This window comes from Arachis ipaensis, chromosome B9 (assembly GCF_059453495.1).
Source record: "Arachis ipaensis isolate K30076 ecotype BB chromosome B9, ASM5945349v1, whole genome shotgun sequence".
In the NCBI taxonomy this organism is placed as follows: domain Eukaryota; kingdom Viridiplantae; phylum Streptophyta; class Magnoliopsida; order Fabales; family Fabaceae; genus Arachis; species Arachis ipaensis.
In genome coordinates, this window is record NC_142444.1 from 121,066,941 (window position 1) to 121,072,345 (window position 5,405).

The following is a 5,405-nucleotide window of genomic DNA, read 5'->3' on the forward strand; positions in this document are numbered from 1 at the left end:
TTCATCACGTTCTTGGGTGCGAATGGATATCTTAGAAGAGAAATAAGAAGAATTGAATAGAAAACAATAGTACTTTCATTAATCTTTGAGGAACAGCAGAGCTCCACACCTTAATCTATGGAGTGTAGAAACTCTACCGTTAAAAATACATAAGTGAAAGGTCTAGGCATGGCCGTGTGGCCAGCCCCCTTGGTCTAAGAACAATGCGTTCCAAGATGTCTAATACACTAGTAAAAGGTCCTATTTATAGTAAACTAGTCACTAGGGTTTACATGAGTAAGTAATTAATGAATAAATCCACTTCCAGGGCCCACTTGGTATGTGTTTGGGCTGAGCTTAAGTGTTGCACGTGCAGAGGCCATTTGTGGAGTTGAACGCCAGTTTTTGTGCCAGTTTGGGCGTTCAACTCTGGTTTTGGATCCTTTTCTGGCGCTGGACGCCATATTTGGGCAGAAGGCTGGCGTTGAACGCCAGTTTACGTCGTCAATTCTTGGCCAAAGTATGGACTATTATATATTTCTGGAAAGCTCTGGATGTCTACTTTCCAACGCAATTGGAAGCGCGCCATTTCGAGTTCTGTAGCTCCAGAAAATCCACTTTGAGTGTAGGGAGGTCAGAATCCAACAGCATCAGCAGTCCTTTTTCAACATCTGAATCTGATTTCTGCTCAAGTCCCTCAATTTCAGCCAGAAAATACCTGAAATCACAGAAAAACACACAAACTCATAGTAAAGTCCAGAAATGTGAATTTAACACAAAATCTATTAAAAACATCCCTAAAAGTAACTAAATCCTACTAAAAACATACTAAAAACAATGTCAAAAAGCGTATAAATTATCCGCTCATCACAACACCAAACTTAAATTGTTGCTTGTCCCCAAGAAACTGAAAATCAAAATAGGATAAAAAGAATAGAATATACTATAAATTCCAAACTATCAATGAAACATAGCTTCAATTATATGAGCGGGACTTATAGCTTTTTGCCTCTTGAATAGTTTTGGCATCTCACTTTATCCATTGAGGTCCAGAATGATTGGCATCTATAGGAACTTCAGATTTCGAATAGTGTTATTGACTCTCTTAGTTTAGTATGATGATTCTTGAACACAGCTTCTTTATGAGTCTTGGCCGTGGCCCTAAGCACTTTGTTTTCCAGTATTACCACCGGATACATAAATGCCACAGACACATAATTGGGTGAACCTTTTCAGATTGTGACTCAGCTTTGCTAAAGTCCCCAATTAGAGGTGTCCAGGGTTCTTAAGCACACTCTTTTTTTGCTTTGGACCTTGACTTTAACCGCTCAGTCTCAAGTTTTCACTTGACACCTACACGCCACAAGCACATGGTTAGGGACAGCTTGGTTTAGCCGCTTAGACCAGGATTTTATTCCTTTAGGCCCTCCTATCCACTGATGCTCAAAGCCTTGGGATCCTTTTTAATTGCCCTTGCCTTTTGGTTTTAAGGGTTATTGGCTTTTTCTGCTTGCTTTTTCTTTTTCTTTCTATTATTATTATTTTTTTTTTCGCCTATTTTTTTTTTCTCTGCAAGCTTTGTTCTTTGCTGGTTTTTCTTGCTTCAAGAATCATTTTTATGATTTTTCAGATTATCAAATAACATGTTTCCTAGTCATCATTCTTTCAAGAGCCAACATATTTAACATTCTTAAACAACAACTTCAAAAGACATATGCACTGTTCAAGCATACATTCAGAAAACAAGAAGCATTGTCACCACATCAATATAATTAAACTAAGTTCAAGGATAAATTCGAAACTCATGTACTTCTTGTTCTTTTGAATTAAAACATTTTTCTTTTAAGAGAGGTGATGGATTCATAGGACATTCATATCTTTAAGACAGAGTTTACTAACTACTAATGATCATGTAATGAAGACACAAACATAGATAAGCACATAACATAGAAAACGAAAAACAGAGAAAGTAAGAACAAGGAATGAGTCCACCTTAGTGATGTCCTTGAGCTCTTCTATGTCTCTTCCTTGCCTTGGCTGCTCCTCCTTCATTGCTTTTAGATCTTCTCTGATTTCATGAAGGATGATGGAGTGCTCTTGATGTTCCACCCTTAGTTGCTTCCAATAATTGTGTGGAAGAAAATGTATCCCTTGAGGTATCTCAGGGATCTCTTGATTTGCAGTCAAATGTTCTACCATTGAGCTATAGACCCTTGATGGAAGCTTTTGTCTTCCCTTTCCTCTTTCTAGAGGTTTCTCTGGCCTTAGGTGCCATCCATGGTTATGGAAAAAACAAAAAGCTATGCTTTTACCACACCAAACTTAGAATGTTGCTCGCCCTCGAGCAAAAGAAGAAAAAATAGAAGAATAAGAAGAAGATATGGAGGAGATGGATGAGAGTGTGTATTCGGCCATATGGGTGGGATTGGGTGGGAGAGAGATGTTGAATTTTGAAGGTAGTGGTTGTATGGATGTGAGTGGTAAATGGAAAACAGAAGGGATGATCATGAATGGAAAGAGAGATGATGAGGTAGGTGGGGATCCTGTGGGGTCCACAGATCCTGGGATGATCCTGTGGGGTCCACAGATCCTGAGGTGTCAATGCATTTACATCCCTGCACCAAATTAGGCATGTAAAATGCCTTTGCACACAACTCTGGGCGTTCAGCGCCAGGTTGGTGCCCATTTTGGGCGTTCAACGCCCATTTGCTGCCATTTCTGGCGTTGAACGCCAGAACCATGCTTGTTCTGGGCGTTCAACGCCAGGATGCTCCCATTCTGGGCGTTCAGCGCCAGAACTATGCTCTGTTCTGGCGTTTGAACGCCAGACAGATGCTCCTCCAGGGTGTGATTTTTCTTCTGCTGTTTTTGATTCCGTTTTTGAATTTTTTGTTTATTTTGTGACTCCACATGATCATGAACCTAAGAAAACATGAAAAACAATAAAAATAAGAATTAGATAAACATTGGGTTGCCTCCCAACAAGCGCTTCTTTAATGTCAATAGCTTGACAGTGAGCTCTCATGGAGCCTCACAAATGTGCAGAGCTTTGTTGAGACTCTCTAACACCAAACTTAGAATTTGGATATGGGAGTTCAACACCAAACTTAGAGTTTGGTTGTGGCCTCCCAACACCAAACTTAGAGTTTGACTGTGGGGGCTCTGGTTGACTCTGCTTTGAGAGAAGCTTTTTCTGCTTCCTCTCCATGGTTGCAGAGGGAGATCCTTGAGTTTTGAATACAAGGGAGTTCTCATTCCATTGAAGGACTATTTCACCTCTGTCAACATCAATCACAGCTCTTGCTGTGACCAGGAAAGGTCTTCCTAGGATGATGGATTCATCCTCTTCCTTTCCAGTATCCAGGACTATGAAATCAGCAGGTATGTAAAGGCCCTCAACCTTTACTAATACATCTTCTACTTGTCCATAAGCCTGTTTTCTTGAGCTGTCTGCCATCTCCAGTGAGATTTTTGCAGCTTGCACCCCATAGATTCCCAGTTTCTCTATTACAGAGAGGGGCATGAGGTTTATCCCTGAACCAAGGTCACACAGAGCCTTAAAGATCATGGTGCCTATGGTACAAGGAATTATGAACTTTCCAGGATCCTGTCTCTTCTGAGGCAATGTCAGTTGATCCAGATCACTTAGTTCATTGATGAACAAGGGAGGTTCAACTTCCCAAGCATCAATGCCAAACAATTTGGCATTCAGCTTCATGATTGCACCAAGAAACTTGGCAGTTTGCTCTTTAGTAACATCCTCATTCTCTTCAGAAGAGGAATACTCATCAGAGCTCATGAAGGGCATAAGGAGGTTCAATGGGATCTCTATGGTCTCTAGATGGACCCCAGAGTCCTTTGGTTCCTCAGAGGGAAGCTCCTTATTGACCACTGGACGTCCCAGGAGGTCTTCCTCCTTGGGATTCACGTCCTCTCCTATCCTCACAGGTTCGGCCATGGCGCTTATGTCAATGGCCTTGCACTCTCCTTTTGGGTTCTCTTCTGTATTGCTTGGGAGAGTACTAGGAGGGATTTCAGTGATCCTTTTACTCAGCTGGCCCACTTGTGCTTCCAGATTTCTAATGGAAGACCTTGTTTCATTCATGAAACTTACAGTGGCCTTAGATAGATCAGAGACTAGATTTGCTAAATTAGAAGCATTTTGTTCAGAGTTCTCTGTCTGTTGCTGAGTTGATGATGGAAAAGGCTTGCTATTGCTAAACCTGTTTCTTCCACCATTATTAAAGCCTTGTTGGGGCTTTTGATCCTTCCATGAGAAATTTGGATGATTTCTCCATGTTGAGTTATAGGTGTTTCCATAAGGTTCACCTAAGTAATTTACCTCTGCTATTGCAGGGTTCTCAGGATCATAGGCTTCTTCTTCAGAAGATGCCTCTTAAGTACTGTTGGATGCAGCTTGCATTCCATGCAGACTCTGAGAGATCATATTGACTTGCTGAGTCAATATTTTATTCTGAGCCAATATGGCATTCAGAGTATCAACCTCAAGAACTCCCTTATTCATAGGCGTCTCATTACTTACAGGGTTCCTTTCAGAAGTGTACATGAACTGGTTATTAGCAACCATGTCAATGAGTTCTTGAGCTTCTGTAGGCGTTTTCTTTAGGTGAATGGATCCACCTGCAGAGGTATCCAATGACATTTTAGATAACTCAGACAGACCATCATAGAATATATCCAGGATGGTCCATTCTGAAAGCATGTCAAAAGGACACTTTTTGGTCAACTGTTTGTATCTTTCCCAAGCTTCATAGAGGGATTCACCTTCTTTCTGTCTGAAGGTTTGAACATCAGCTCTAAGCTTGCTCAGCTTTTGAGGAGGAAAGTACTTGGCTAAGAAAGCCGTGACCAGCTTATCCCAAGAGTTCAGGCTGTCTTTGGGTTGAGAATCCAACCATAATCTAGCTCTGTCTCTTACAGCAAAAGGGAAAAGCATGAGCCTGTAGACTTCAGGATCTACTCCATTAGTCTTAACAGTATCACATATCTGCAAGAATTCAGTTAAGAACTGAAAAGGATCTTCAGATGGAAGTCCATGAAACTTGCAGTTCTGCTGCATCAGAGAAACTAATTGAGGTTTCAGCTCAAAATTGTTTGCTCCAATGGCAGGAATGGAGATGCTTCTTCCATGTAAATTGGAATTAGGTGCAGTAAAGTCACCAAGCATCTTCCTTACATTATTATTATTTTCGGCTGCCATCTCCTTTTTCTGTTCGAAAATTTCTGAAAGGTTATCTCTGGATTGTTGTATTTTAGCTTCTCTTAATTTTCTCTTCAGAGTCCTTTCAGGTTCTAGATCTGCTTCCACAAGAATGTTCTTATCCTTGCTCCTGCTCATATGACAAAGAAGAGGGCACAGAAAAACAATAATAATAATAGAGATTCTCTTTACCACAGTATAGAGG

The 5,405-nt window shown here is 40.8% G+C and overlaps 1 non-coding gene across 1 annotated transcript; it reads left to right on the forward strand.

Moving 5' to 3' along the window:
* Positions 1-4,696: 4,696 nt before the first annotated feature.
* On the forward strand, positions 4,697-4,804 carry LOC148546136 (small nucleolar RNA R71). Its single transcript, XR_015900481.1, has one exon. It is a non-coding gene; the product is annotated as a small nucleolar RNA R71 (small nucleolar RNA).
* The last annotated feature ends 601 nt before the right edge of the window (positions 4,805-5,405 follow it).